At 41.1% G+C, this 16,450-nt stretch overlaps 1 protein-coding gene across 1 annotated transcript in view; it reads left to right on the top strand.

The window, feature by feature from the left end:
* The first annotated feature begins 7,024 nt into the window (after nt 1-7,024).
* LOC134347997 (immunoglobulin superfamily member 3-like) overlaps nt 7,025-16,450 on the top strand; it is a 243,433-nt gene continuing 234,007 nt past the window's right edge. The window contains exon 1 of the mRNA XM_063050728.1: nt 7,025-7,055. The gene's annotated coding sequence lies outside the window, so the exon portion shown is untranslated. The remainder of the gene's footprint in view (nt 7,056-16,450) is intronic.

Genomic DNA, 16,450 nt, shown 5'->3' with positions numbered 1-16,450 from the left:
AGACAACATTCAAATGTTCTCCAAGGAACACAGACGCCTCCGGATGTGCTGTCAATGTGAGTACATTCAGAATTGTATACGAAAAACATCATCACAGTTCTTAGCTTCAAACTTGACTATACGTTGCAGCATATAAAAAATATCTTTGCACTTAATTGTCACTTAAGAATCAAGCGTCAGGAAACAATATCAGTGAACAGGTTACAAGTGTGTGGCTTAATAAATATTGAAGAGTTAACAAAATGGCTACAATAAGATAGCAAGTAGAAGAATAAAGGGAATCTAAATTTCCCATTGATTAGCTCAGTTGTCCTACTTTTACAGGGAAGTTGCAAAAAAGTTTTATGCAAATATGGGAAAAAGTGGCTAAAGCAAAAAAGATCAATGGTCTTATCTATTACTCTAGAACAAGATTTGCAATAAACCGATTTGGTTTAGTAACTCCGATCAGCGAGCAGAAAATATGAAATTCTAGAATTTAAGCCAATTCTGAGAAGGATGATTTTACACCTGAAACCTTAGTTCCGGTTGTACCTGAAGTTACCATTTTTGGCACATCACTGAAATCGATGTCACAATTTATTTTTCTGCCATTACTTTTCAAATTTTCAATGCTTTTAAAGAGTAATAGAGTCCAACATTAAATATTCAAAAGCTTCCACAAATGCACTTTCTTAAGTATGTTCAGCTTACTGTGTGCAAGTGATTGTTTGATTACATTGATAAATGTTAATTTTTATATCAATAAAGAGATTTAAATGTGGAAGATAGCATAAATCCCATTGTTCCCCTGGCCCTAGTTATCTTTATTGATTTCCACTTGTTGCATGCTGGGATTTAAAATCTGTTGAATGTTAATGCAATTTTCAGGAACTTTGAACAACTGACTAATAAATTTTCACAAAAAATATGATGCACGAAGTTCAAAAGGCAATGAAATCAATCAAAACATTTTTTAATATGCACCTTTTCTTTAAAACCAGTCACTTGGTGATAAATGAAATGCTTGTGTTGTAACTTAATGGGCCAGATGGCCGTCTGCTTCATGAAGAAATTTGAACCTAAAACTGTACAATTCTCAACAAAATCTAAGAAGATTTTTAAATGTGATTTTCTGCTTTCATCTGTTGGATTAACTTGTTCATCACCGTAAGTATGTGGAGGATCTGAACCAGAAAGTCATTAAAACTGACAGATTTCAGCCCCACAACTGCATGACAGTGTCCACAGTTTACTGAATGTGGGTACGCAGTGCACGGGATTACTTGCCACCTGCCTGGATGAAGAATCTGAAACACCAAAGAAGCCTGGTTCCATTTGTAAGATGTGATTTCATTGTCAAGTGATATTGATTGTGCAGAGTCTTTGCCCCAAGGTTGGGAATCAAGAACTCGAGGACATAGGCTTAGGGTGGGAGGGGAGAGATTTAATAGGAACCTGAGGGGCAACTTTTTCACTCAGATATATATGGAATAGGCTGCCAGGGGAAGTGGTTGAGTTAGCAGGACAGCTACTTGGATAGATAACCTTTCAAAGTGTGTGGGCCAAAAGTAAGTAAGTGGGATGAGCTTAGATGGGATTCTTGGTGGGTATGGACCAGTTGAGCCAAGGATCCCGTTTCTATGATTCGATAACTCTAAACCATTCTGTTCCTTGCTAAGCATCTGTGAACTGTGAAACTCAGTTGCCACCCTAGTCATCTGATGATTTCGACCCCTCTCCCTCAAGCAAATTATCTCACCTATTTGCATCAATACTTCATGTACCTGAGGGCTATTGATGATGTTACACAGTCTTTTCCATGTGTTCCCAGAAATGATACAGTTCCTATCCCTAAACCCGCAGCTAGCTCCACTCAGAATATCAACTCCAAAGCTTCAGGATAGTCCCTACATTAAGACAATTTTCACTTCTCTCTTCAGCCTGTGAGCGCACCATGTTTCCAATCAGGGAAAGATTATTCTTGTAGTGTACAGGATCGGATCTTCACATCACACACTAACAAAACTTTCTTCAACCCAAAGACATTAGAAACTTCATATCCAGCTAGATATCAAGCTATTTAAACAGGAATAAAATGTGACAAGTTCACCAAGAATGAAAATTTGGTCAAGATTTACAAACAGGACGATGGTATTTATTGTGGAACAACAAACTGGCCACTCTTTCCGCTGTGGCCCTACATAAACACCCTATAGCATTGTGGAAGTGCCTACACCTGAGGGACTGCAGTGAAGTGCCTTCTCCTGAGGGATAGCAAGAAATGCGTCACCACCACCTTCTCAACGGCAACAAGAAATGGGCATTAAGTTCTGGATTTAAAGATTCCCACATCTTGTAAATGAATAAAAGCAAGAGAGATTTATTCATTTATTTTATTTAGAGATGCAGTGTGGAGCAGGCCCTTCCAGCCCTATGAGCCACAACACTCATTGGCTCTCCTATTTAACCTTAGCCTAATCTCAGGACAATGTACAATGGCCAATTAACCAACAAACCAGTACATCTTTGGAATGTGGGAGGAAACCAGAGCACCCAAAGGAAGCCCACGTGCTCATGGGAAGAACATACAAACATCTTACAGACTGCGCCAGAAGTGAACTCTGAACTCTGACACCCCGAACTGTAATTGGCTTGCGCTAACCGCTACGTCACCATGGCGCCCAAAATCATTGCCCAATAAACTGTAGAATATTAGTAACTGTTCATGCCATGGATTGATATTATCCTTTGTTTATTATCATTTCCTTTATATCTTGCTACTTATTTCACCAGCTTTATTTATTGAACTATGACCAAAATATGCTTGCACATTGTGACTGTGCTTACTTTTCTTATGTTACAATGTCCCTGAAAGAAAGAACCAGTACTGTATCAGAATCAGGTTTTATTATCGCTGATATATGTTGTGAAATTTGTTGCTTTGTGGCAGCAAGGCATAAAAAAATTACTATAAGTTAACAAAAAATAAAATAGACAAACACTGCAAAAGAGGAAGAGAAAATCAGTGTTGACGGGGTCACGAATCATTCTGAAATCTGACGGTAGAGGGGAAGATGTTGTTCTTAAAACATTCTGAGTGTGGATCTTCAGGCTCCTGTACCTTCTCAGTGAAGTCAGTAATGAGAAGACAGCATATTCTTGATGGCGAAAGTCCTTAATTCAGAACACTGTCTTTTAAAGATGTCCTCGATGGTGAGGATGGTTGTGCTCATGATAGAGCTGATTGAGTCTACATTCTTCTGCAGCTTCTTTGGAAGAAATTTGGTAGATTCTTTGATGAAATACCAAATCTCCTCAGACTCCTTCTTCATGATATTGGGCCCAGTATAGATCCTCCGAGATGTTGATGCCAAGACATGGAACTGTTCACTCTTTCCACCACTGCCCCCCTCAGTAAGGATTGCTTTGAAGTCGAGAAACATAGAAACATAGAAAATAGGTGCAGGAGTAGGCCATTCAGCCCTTCGAGCCTGCACCGCCATTTATTATGATCATGGCTGATCATCCAACTCAGAACCCCGCCCCAGCCTTCCCTCCATACCCCCTGACCCCCGTAGCCACAAGGGCCATATCTAACTCCCTCTTAAATATAGCCAATGAACTGGCCTCAACAGTTTCCTGTGGCAGAGAATTCCACAGATTCACCACTCTCTGTGTGAAGAAGTTTTTCCTAATCTCGGTCCTAAAAGGCTTCCCCTTTATCCTCAAACTGTGACCCCTCGTTCTGGACTTCCCCAACATCAGGAACAATCTTCCTGCATCTAGCCTGTCCAATCCCTTTAGGATCTTATACGTTTCAATCAGATCCCCCCTCAATCTTCTAAATTCCAATGAGTACAAGCCTAGTTCATCCAGTCTTTCTTCATATGAAAGTCCTGCCATCCCAGGAATCAATCTGGTGAACCTTCTTTGTACTCCCTCTATGGCAAGGATGTCTTTCCTCAGATTAGGGGACCAAAACTGCACACAATACTCCAGGTGTGGTCTCACCAAGGCCTTGTACAACTGCAGTAGTACCTCCCTGCTCCTGTACTCGAATCCTCTCGCTATAAATGCCAGCATACCATTCGCCTTTTTCACCGCCTGCTGTACCTGCATGACTTGTTCTTCAATAGACAGCTTACTTACACCTGTGCAGTGTCACAAACAGCAAATTAATTAACCTGAAAGAATTCCAATAAAACCACTTAAACACTGTTACACCTTTTGGGTTTACTTAGAGATCGTATGAAGAAAAAGTTGCATTTTACTCTTTATGTATATGCTGAGCATGGTTAGGTTAAACATCTTAACTCAATCCGATCATTTGTTTAATGGCAAATTCATAAGAGTCTTTACATGTTCTCAATACCAAAGAAACATGAATGGAAACACAAGGTCCTGCATATGCTTACAGGCAAACTCTGCTTGATCGGAATTCTACTGTATAAAAATTTACAGAAACAACAGAATTCAGTAAGATATTAATAAATAGTAAAAAATCAAACTTACTAATGTTATAATCGGCTGACAACTAAAGGAAGGTAGATTTCTAAATCCCTTTATATTTCATTGCGTTTGGAACACTGTACCACAAATGGTGATTGTGGAAGGAAAGCAGTTCATGTTCATACTACAAGTTAAGGCTGGATAACCTTGAAGTCTAAGAACATTAAGAGAGTATGTGGATTATAAAACATCTCCGACTTTGAATACTATATAGCGAGTAGCGAGACATTCCATTGAGGCCAATTACAAAATATATATTTACAATACATGAACAAAGACTTCTGTTTGATTTTGCATTTAAGTGTACAGTGGTTATCACCTCACTTTACAGTGCCAGTTCTCATCAATCAGAGTTCAAGTCCTGCTGCTGCCTATACAGAGTCTGTATGTTCTCCCCTGTAACCATGTGGGGTTCCCGCAGGTGCTCCACAGTTTCCTCTCACATTCCAAAGGCAAATGTTTAGGGTCAGTGAGTTGTGGGTGTGCTGGCAGCATGGCAAACTTCTGGGCTGCCCAGCACACTCCTCACTGATTGGATTTGATGCAAACAATGCTCATTTCACTGTATGTTTCAATGCACATGTAACAAATAAAGTTCATCTTTATCTTTAGTATCGCTCTATCTGTGAGACTGAAACGAAATACTATTTATGCTACAGGTTTCAAAGCAAAGACTCACTCGCTTTAAGCCAAATACACTGGGTACTAAGTACTCTCCAACAAAGGTACAAATGTCAGAAGTTCATTTTGTTGTTAAAGTATGCGCACACAACACAACTCTGAAATTTGCCTTCTCCAGATAGCCATTAAATACAGAAAGCCCATGGGCGTTGATGAAAGAAAAGATAGTAACTCCCTCCCCCCCCCCAGCAGCATGAAAAGGAAATGAAACACAACTTGAAGACCCAATCCAGCCTCCCCCACAGCAAAAACCAGCCATCAGCCCTACGCATGACAATCAGAGCCCCTCACTTGCAGAAAAGAACAGCGACAATAGCACCAAACCCCCAACCCCGCCCCCACACATACACAAAAATTAACAGATCAATTAATAAATTAATCCCACGAGAAATGGAGAAAAATGATTCTAATTTGCTTTGAGCAACATCAGAATGATTGATTCCAAGTGCAGTTATTCTGCTTACCCATATCAATAATTACAATGTAAAGTATTTCAGTAATTTCTTATGTTCAGAAGTAGAAATTTAGTTTCAGAAAACAATGCTAAGTGACTTTCAAGTAGCTCATGCACTCCAGTAATCAGTGTACATCTATGCTTTTAAGGTAAGTCATCTTTGGTTAGTGAGAACAAACTAGAAGGAAAATGCACAATTTCAGCAATATTCAGAATAGAATCTCATCAATTTATTAGAGGGGGAAATTAAGAGGTGACTGAATTTAGTAATCATGAAGTATGTAAGTATGGTAAAGATAGCCTGGTGATGTCTTGCATTTGTGCATTTATATTACCGTCAGTGGCCACTCAAGGTCTTCTCATAGCCCATCCACTTCAAGGTTCAACGCTGAGATGCTCCTCTGCACACCATTTTGTAACATGTGGTTATTGAGTTACTGTTGCGTTATTGTCAGTTTGAACCACTCTGGCCATTCTCCTCTGACCTCTCTCATTAACAAGGCATTTCCACCAGCAGAACTGCTGCTTTTTGTTTTGCGCACCATTCTCTGTTAACTCTAGAGAGTGCTGTACATGGCAAAACCAGGAGACCTCAATGTTTTAATGCATCAAGTTGCTGCCACATGATTGGCTGATTAGATACTTGCATTAACAAACAGGTGCACAGGCGTATCTCATGAAGTCACCACTGTGTGTGTAGGAAGTAACAGCATTCACCTTAAATAAATTGTACAGAAAATGAATATAGATACATGTGAACAAATTATGGATTGGTAAAATGAGAGTGCAACTTTCCCCATACCAGAGCGGCAGGGCATAGGAGTTAGAAAGAGGATTAGGATACTTGGGCCTCGTGCTTGCTGGTGAATCATATATCACTTTAACTTATACACTTTCATGCACAAGGATGTGCATTTTTGTCCAAACGTCAATGCGTTTCTATCTCCCTCTTGATTTAAAAAACACCATATTTCTATAGTTTATATATAGAAGATTTCACATATCTCTACTTTAAATTCCACATTAAGCAGTGTTGTGGGAAGATTGGCATACTAATTTCAGCAAATATTTTTGAGGTTATTTATATATTCCCAGGAAGCTACTAGCATAGAAAATCTGTAATTGAGATTGGACAGGAAATTACATGCTGTCGCAGAATTTATAGATTGCAGCTTGCTAAAAATTGTATTTTTTTTGTAAGGCAGCAAATAGTTCTTCAAGCTGTTCAACACTGCATAAACAATCTGATAAATTCTCTGGTAGATCTCTCAAAATTCTGATAGAGAAATAGGAGCAAGGGGAAGGAGCTTAGCTTGTAATGGAACACCACAGGACCTTTAATGAGTTGCCCAACGTAAATGTCGTGAGCAAGATGATGCACACCTGGGCATTATATAAGGTGTTTAATGATCTGAGCAAATCTGTGAAGGTAAGAAAATTCATATTGTTTTAGTATGTTAAACGTCTATGATAATACCAATTACCTCCCGCTGTAGAGTCTTGAGTCATTTTCAGTGTTTGTCACTGACTGCACATTTAGCACAGGGTGCATATTAACAACACATCCTTCCTCTGCAAGCACCCTCTCATTTATACCACTTACCCATTTGGGCCAAAGTAATCCTGCTATTAAATGTGACTGCATGCTGACATCCTAACTGATCATAATAATTGCCACCATTCACTTTAACTCTAATTGCAGAAGATGCCAGCTCTTAACAAAAGAGAGAGAGAGAGAGAGAGCAGCATTGATGGGAAGAAACAAAAGAAAGTGACAGGAAAAAGGAGGACTTAACTAAAATCAAAATCAGAATGTGAAACGGAAGCTCTGCTAATCAGGCCCAGATTAGTGAGGTGAAATTATACTCATCCTATTTTGATTTCTCCTCTCTTTTCCTTTAATCAAATACACCTGCTGGAAATCACAAGAACATCTTTATAAGTTTGCTCCTCTTTTCCTTCTGAAAGTATATTAGGTGATAGCAATGCAGACAGAGTGGTCTTGGATCCGTAATAGTGCACAGTGTCAGCCATTCTATATCTCTTAAAGATCACTCCATTGTGTGAAATTCAGAATGTAAGAAAAATGAGGAACTAGTCAGAGCTGAGAAGGAATCTATTCCTTTGGACCTGTCAGCACTGGACTAATATCTACTGTAGTACCTGCCAAGACAATCCGTTTTCATTCTTTCCAAAACAACACCATTATTGTGTCAGAGAGGCGACCAGATCTTTTATTTCTCCATGCTAATATTCATTTGATCCCCTCCCAGGTACACTCTTCCTACATTCCATTTCCCATCGAGCTCATTGTATTCACAAGAGAGTCTTCAGATGCTGGAGATCCAATGCAACACATACAAAATGCTGGAGGAACTCAGCAGGTCAGGCAGCATCTATGGAGAGGAATAAACAGTTGACATTTCAGAATGAGACCCTTTATCAGGACTGGAAAGGAAGGGGGAAGTTACCTGAATAAAAAGCTGGGGGGATGGAAGGGGAAGGAGGACCAGCTGGAAGATGATAGGTAGAGTCAGGTGGGTGGAAAAGGTAAAGTGCTGGAGAAGAAGGAATCTGATAGGAGAGGACAGTGGACCATAAGAGAAAGAGAACAAGGAGGGGCACCGAGGGAAGGTGATAAGCAGGTGAGGAGAAGAGGTCAGAGGCCAAAGTGGGAATAGAAGGGAGAAGGGAGAGGGAAAAAATTACCAAAGGAGAAATCGATGTTCATGCCATCATGTTGGAGGTTATATGAGGTGTTGCTCCTCCATGTTGAGAGTGGCAAAAGAGGAGGCCATGGACCAACATGCAAGAACAGGATTGGGGAGAGGAGTTAAAATGGTTAGCTACTGGGAAATTCTGCTTTTAGCAGATGGAGTGGATATGTTCAACAAAGCGGTCACTCAGTTTATATTGGGTCTCACTAATGTAGAGGAAGCCACATCAGGAGCACCAGATACAAAAAGTGACCCCGACAGATTCTCAGGTGAAGTGTTGTCTCACCTGGAAGAACTGTTTGGGAGCCTAAATAGAGGTAAGCAAGGAGGTGAATGGGCAGGTGTAGCATTTCTGTCATTTGCAGGGATATGTGTCAGGTGGGAGATCAGTGGGGAGGGATGAATAGAAAAGGGAATCAACAGAGGGAGCAATCCCTGTGGAAAGCAGAGAGTGGGGTGGTGGGAAAAGATGTCTTTGGTGGTGTGATCCTATTGCAGATGGCGGAAGCTGCGGAGAAGATGATGTGTTGGATGCAGAGGCTCATGAGTGGTGGGTGAAGACAAGAGGAACTCTACTCCTGTTAAGGTGGGGTGAGCGTGAATGTCCAGACAAGGGCTGCGTCAATGATGGACGTAGGGAAACCCTATTCCATGAACATTTCTTATCCTGAAAATTGAAGTGGTGGAGGTGAAGGAACTGAGAAAGCAGAATAGCATTTTTACAGGAGACAGTGTGGGACGAAGTATGGTCAAGATAACCATTGTCATAGATAGGTTTATAAAAGGTGTCGGTAGACAATTTGTCTCCAGAGAATGAGTTAGAGAGATCAAGAAAGGGGAGGGAGGTGTCAGAAATGGACCAAATGAATTCAAGGGAAGAGTGGAAGTTAGAGGCAAAGTTGATGAAATTAATGAGTTCAATGTGGGTGCATGAAGTAGCACCAGTTGCCAATGTAGCACTGCAAGAGTTGAGGAGAATTTCCAGGGAAGGATCCGAACATGGACTGTTCCATGTAGCCAATGAAAAGGCGGGCATAGCTGAGGCTCACACAGGTGCCCATGGCTACACCTTGAATTTTGAGAAAGTGGGAGGGGCTAAAGGAGAAATTGCTGAGGGTGAGGACTAGATCTGCCAGATGGAAGAAGTAGTGGTGGAGGGGAATTGATTTTGTTTGTTGTTGAGAAACAAATGGAGCGGAAAGCTTTGAGGTGCTCTTGCTGGAGGATAGAAGTGTATAGGGACTGGACATCCATGGTGAAAATGAGGTGGTCAGGGCCATGGAACTGAAGGTTGCTGAGGACATTGAAAGCATGTGTGGTGTCACAGATGTAGGTGAGAAGCAACTGAAGCAAGCGAGCTAGGATAGAGTCGAGGTACGTGGACACGAGTTTAGTGGGGAGCAGAGAGGCAATGGGCCCACTCACACAATCAAGCTTGTATTACTCATTGTATTTCCCTCTTCACTTCCAGCTTGCCCCAGCCTTCCTATTGCTTCTCCTACCCATTCAGCTTCTCATCATGGAACACCTGCCTTCTCTGTCATTTCTCAATGTTCTGCCATTACGATTTGCTTTCTCATAAATCCCATTCCCTATTCTCCTTCACCTTACCTCAGCACAATATGAAGATAAACAACTTCGGGATGCTCAGTGTCTCTCCTACAATCTTCTCTCATGGTGACCTCGCTGCAGAGTCATTATGTCATCATGCTATCTCTGTCTGTGCTTTGTGGCATTCCAAGGACTTTCAAAAAAAAATCTTTATCTCCTCTTAAAAATCGAAATTCCTAAATAACAAAAGGCAATGAATATTTTAGTAAGTGAAGTATCTTGATGTTACAAAGAACTACAATGACATGTAGTTCTCTGGTTATGTAAGGCTGGTTGAGTGGCATCGCAACAACAACTTTGCACTCAATAAGAACAAGGAATTGATCGTGGAGATCAGGAAGGGGGGGTTGATGGAACACTCATCAGTCCTCATCAAGGGATCAGCTGCAGAAAGGGTGAGGAGCCTTGAGTTTCTGGATGTCAACATCTCTGAAGATCTATCCTGGGCCCAATATATTGATGCAATCATGAAGAAGGCACATCAGAGGCTATATTTCATTAAAAATTTGGAAATATTTGATATGTCACCAGGAACTCAGGCAAATTTCTACAGACATACCATGCAGAGCATTCTGACCAGTTTCATCACTGTCTGGCACAGAGGAGCCACTGCACAGGATCGGAAAAGGCTGCAGAAAGTTGAAGACTCAGCCAGCTCCATCATGGACATCTTCAGAGGGCAATGTCTGGAAAAGGCGGTGTCCATTATTAAGGACCCTCATCACCCAGAACATTTCCTCTTCCCATTGCTACCACTGGGGAGGAGGTATAAGAGCCCAAAGATACATACTCAGTTTTTTTGTAACAGCTTCTTCCCCTTTAGCATCAGACATATTCCCCCATCATAGGCACAGGAAGAGTTTCTTCCCTGAGGCTGTGACACTGCTGAACCTCTCATCACAGCGCTAAGCAGTATTGCATCCGTATTGTACTTTTACTGTGTCAGTACTTTTATATCTGTGTGCTGTAGCACTTTATTTATTCGCAGTTATTTTGTAAATAACATTATTCTTTGCACTTCTGGTCAGATGCTAAATGCATTTCATTGGCTTTGTATCTGTACTCGGCACAATGACAATAAGGTTGAATCTAATCTAATCTAATCTAATTAAGGACCCTCACCATCCAGGACGTGCTCTCTTCTCAGTACTGCCACCAGGAAGGAGGTACAGGAGCCTGAAAACAAACACTCGATGTTTTTGGAACAGCTTCTTCCTATGGGTCACAAATTCATGAATACTAACTTTTTGCTCTTTTTGCAATACTTTTTTTATATTTCCTATTGTAACATATTGTTTTTATAAAGTATAACACTTTATTTCTGTCACAACACAAACAAAATTCATGACATATGGCAGTGATAATCAACCCGATTCTGATTCTCAACGATTTTAATTGAGAAAAGTGCACAATCACAAAGAAGGTACATAATATTAAATGCAGCTGGGAAAGCAATCTAAAAAACTTCAATATTAATAATGGTGGAAGGCAGTTATCCCTCTGAATGAGGAATAAAACTGAAGATCCAAATTATATGTTTGTGCTACAGCTTTAATTAAGAATCTAATGTGTGCAATTTTGTTTGTTCAGTTAGCACAACTAGAAAAGGTTCCTAAATCCCATAACTCTCCAAGACATGATCAGCCATCTGTAATCAATAATAGATTGAATACCAATATAGAGATTTTTTAAAAGTTCAGGATTTACCTTTATGTAGAGCCTGCTACGACTCCATTCATTCCAGAATGCTTCACAAGATGATGAAGTTCTTTTGTATTGAAATCGAAAAACCAGCTGGTAAAGTCCCACAAATTGATAAACACACAGTTAACTTGTGTTTGGTGTTTATTGGTTACTGAATAGGTTTTCAGCAAATCAGCTGGTATTTTTAAATAATACTGTGGGATTTCTGAAATCTACATGACAGGGCATACTTAATATGTTAGAGGTTTAATGTCTTGTTTAAAAGTTCACAGACATATCTGATAACACATGGCTTACTCAATATTGAATTGAAGCTTCATTTAGGTTCTGTTGTTTATGGAGTAGAGCTCGAAACTACAACCTTTGGTCTCAGAGCTTAGAGTGTGATCACTGTGCCAATGCGGAAAGTTTTACTGGACTTTCTTGTACTTCATGTAGTTTTTTATTCAACAGTATTTCCCCCTTTTCCTGTAGATAACAAAATATATTGGGCTGTGGTATCAAGAGCCCAGGTAAAGCTTTATCTATCATTTGTTATGTGTAAATTTAAGCAAAGAAGTGCGAACTTGCAATTAAATCTGACTTTACTCCAAACTATCATTTGTTTTTGGACAGCAATGAGTAACTTTAAACCACTCTGATTGAACACTGAAGCCAACTGTAACAGCCTACAACCACCTTGTCTAAAGTCCATCAACTGCAGACCAGCTAGGGCTGGTTTGAGATCTTTCTGTGTTGCTTCCATAGGATCATACAGTTATAGAAAATACATGACAGAAGGAATCGTGCTTCTCAGTGGTCAAAACAAACCTCTTCACCCTATTCCCTTATTTATTTACTGCCACAGATAATGGATCTTCAAGTACTGTGCAAATTTGATGAGGATTTCTGCCTACACCACACTTCTTAGTGCTGCTGGAGCTGACAGTCCCATGGGAAGATAGCTTGGAAGAGGTCTTTGAAAGGAAGCTCTCCAAGTACACAGGACTGGTCAGCGACTGTCAGCAGGCTGGATGGAGAGTGAGGTGTCTCCCAATGGAGGTTGGTTGTAGGGATTCGCAGCCCGTTCCTTAGTTAGAGCCTTTAGCATTTTGGGCATCGAGGGAGAGAGGAAGAGGAGAACCATCCCGCAGTACCACCAATGCGGCAGAGAGGGTCTCGAGATGGCTGTGGCTCAAAAGAGGGAGCCATGGAGTCATAAGTAGCTAGCCATCTAGACACAAGCTGGGGTCTGATCAGCCCCGGCTGGGTCACCTGGAGGAGGTTGTATGATGTTGAAAGACCCGAAACACCCGATGATTCCAGGAACATTACTGAAGATGTGTCCAGAAGCATCAATAGATGTACGTACACAGTTTAGACTGAGAGTTTCAGACCTGGACCACTCCCTGGAAAATAAAGCTTTCATGCTTCCACCATTTACTCTGAATCTATGCCCTTAGTTTTTGACCCCTCTGCTAGGAGAAACAAGTCCTTCCTACTTATTTTGGCCATTTATAATTATATGTACCTAAATAAGTCACTCCTTAGCTCTGTTCCAAAGAAACCAATTTTGGCTGATTGATTCTGTCTCATTACTGCATTATTCCAGCTCCACGGGTCCTTGGAAATCTCCCATGTACTTACTCCAGTGAAATCACGTTGTTCTTGTACGTAGTGACGAGTGCAAGTCAGTATTCATCTGTGTGCCAACTAGACTTGTATACTTTTCTGGCATAATGTCCTTGCTCTTATATTTTATGCCTCGGCTAATTAAAATATCACTCGTATTAAAAATTCATGTTATCGATCTGTCCTGTTACATTTAAAGATAAGAGAACATACACTTGAAGGTTCTACTGTTCCTCAGCACAATTCAATATCCTCCCATTTATTTTGTGCTCTCTTAACTTATTTCACCTTTCTGTCACTTCACATTTCTTCATATTAATTTCATTAACTATTTTGCTCCTCAATTGACTGGAGACAATTTGTATCTAACTAAGGTTCTAAGTAAGTTTCTAGTACATTGTTTTTCTGAGGGTACTGCCAGTCTTCCTGATAACTACACCCGCATGATGTTGTTCAAGCTGCAGCTCCTTAGAGATCGTGTTAAGGAACGGGGAGCTGCAGCCCATGAATTTTGGCTCATATGGGAGAATGAGGTGGTGATAGATAGGAGCTACAGGCAGGTAGTCACCCCTAAGCTGCAGAAGGCAGGTACCTGGGTGACTGTCAGGAGAATGGGCAGGCAGTGCAGAGTACCCCTGTGGCCATTCCACTCAATAACAAGTGCACAGTTTTGCATCCTGTTGGGGTGTATGTCCTACCAGGAAGAAGCAGCAGTGACCAGGGCTCTGGCGCTGACTCTTGCTCCGTGGCTCAGGAAGGGTGAGAGAGGAGTGTGGCAGTGATAGGGGATTCCATAGTCAGAGGAGGAGACAGGAGATCCTGATGATTCTGTGGGCATGAAAAAGAAACCCGGATGGTTCTTGGATAGTCCCGGATTTTGCTCCCGGGAGACGGGGTTATCTCAGATCAGGTCCACAGCATTTTAAAGGAGAGTCCGAGCAGCCAGAAGTCATGGTACATATTGGTTCCAGTGCCATAGGTAGGAAATCAGAGAGGTCCTGAAGACAGAATAGAGGGAGTTAGGCAGAAAACTGGAAAGCCGGACCACCAGGGTAGTAACCTCTGGATTGCTGCCTGTGCCATACGCCACTGAGGGAAAGAGTAAGATACTTGAGAGGTGAATGCATGGCTGAGGAATTGGTGCAGAGCGCAGGGTTTCAGATTTCTGGATCATTGGGATCTCTTTTGGGAACGTATAACCTGTACAAAAAGGATAGGTTACACCTGAACCAGGGGAGACTGATACCGTGTGGGCAGGTTTGCGAGAGCCGTTGGGGAGGGTTTAAACTAATTTGGCAGGGAGATGGGAACCAGAGTGGTTGGGCTGAGGATGGGGGAGTTGGTGCGTAGTGAGATTGTGAGGAAGGAAAGGCAGATGATAGGGCAAAATCACAATCAATTGGATCAGTTGAATTGTAACGGGGGACAATATCAAAAAAGGGTGATGAATAAAGGACTGAAAGTGCTAAATTTGAATGCATGCCGTATACAGAATAAGGTAGATGATCAGTTAAAGATTGGCAGGTACAATGTTGTGTGCATCACTGAATCATGGCTGATAAAAGATCACAGTTGGGAGCTTAACATCCAAGGATATGCATTGTATCAAAAGGGCAAGCAGGAAGGCGAATGGGGAGGGGTGGCTTTGTTGGTATAAAATGAAATCATATTCTTAGAAAGAGCTGACATAGGATTGGATGATTTAGAATCCTTGTGGGTAGAGCTAAGAAACTTCAGTGGGCAAAAACATCCTGTTGGAAGTTATATACAGGCCCCAGAACAATAGCCAGGATGTGGGAAACAAATTATAATCAGAGATGGGAAAGGCATGTATACAGCTTGTGGTTGAGCCCACCAGGCAAAAGGCAATTCTGGATTGGGTGTTGTGCAATGAACCAAATTTAATTAGGGAGCTTAAGGTAAAGGAACCCTTAGGAGTGCGGCTATAATGTGATAGAATTCACCCTGCAGTTTGAGAGAGAGAAGATAAAGTCAGATGAATCAGCATTATAATGAAGTAAAGATAATTACAGAGGGATGAGAGAGGAACTGGCCAAAGTTGATTGGAAGGGGACACTATCATGACTGATGGCAGAACGGCAGTGGCTGGAACTTCTGGCGTCAATTTGGATAGAGGCATCCTGAAGATGAAGAAGTATTCCATGGTATTACAGAAAAAAAATATTAGCATGACAAGGGAAGTCAAATACAGCATGAAAACAAAAGAGAGCAAAAATCAATGGGAAGTGAGAGAACTGGGAAGCTTTTAAAAACCAGCAGAAGGCAACTAAATAAACTAAAAGGAGAGAAAAGATGAAATATGATAGTAAGCTAGGCAATAAAAGAAGATACCTAATTTTTTCCAGATATATAAAAAGTAAAAGAGAGGTGAGAATGGATATTGGACCACTGGGAAATTATGCTGGAGACTTAGTAATGGGGGACAAAGAAGTGGTGGACAAACTTAATAAGTATTTTGCATTTGTCTTTACTGTGGAAGACACTAGCAGTATGCAGGAAATTCAAGAGTGTCGGGGCAGAAGTGAGTGTATGTGCTCTTTCTAAGGAGAAGGTGCTTGGGAAGCTGAAAGGTCTGAGTGTACATAAATCAGCTGGACCAGATGGACTACACCTCAGGGTTCTGAAAGAGTTAACTGAAAAGATTGTGGAGGCATTGGTAATGACTTTCAAGAATCATTAGATTCTGGAATTGTTCCAAAGGGCTGGAAAATTGCAATTGTCACTCCATTCTTTAAGAAAGAGGGGCAGAAGAAAGGAAATTATAGGCCAGTTAGCCTGATTTCAGTGATTAGAAAGATGTGGAGTCCATGATGAAGGATTATCAAGGTATTTTGAGGCACATGATAAAATAGGAAGAAGTCAACATGGTTTCCTTAAGGAGAAATCTTGCCTGACAAATCTGTTGGAATTCTTTAAGGAAAAAACAGACAGGATAGCAAAGTGGATATTGTTTATTTGGATTTTCAGAAGGCCTTTGATAGAGTGTTGCACATGAAGCTGCTTAACAAGAAAAGGCCCCTTGATATTACAGTAAAGGTATTAGCATGGATAGAAGATTGGCTGACTGGTAGGAGGCAAAGAGTGGGCATGCAGGGGGCTTTTTCTGGTTAGCTGCCAGTGACCATTGGTCTTCCACAAGGGTCGGTGTTGGGACTGCCTC

The sequence above is a fragment of the Mobula hypostoma genome, chromosome 6 (assembly GCF_963921235.1).
Source record: "Mobula hypostoma chromosome 6, sMobHyp1.1, whole genome shotgun sequence".
NCBI classification, from domain to species: Eukaryota; Metazoa; Chordata; class Chondrichthyes; order Myliobatiformes; family Myliobatidae; genus Mobula; species Mobula hypostoma.
The sequence above is the reverse complement of the archived record's forward strand: the minus strand, read 5'-3'. Positions and strand labels throughout refer to the sequence as shown.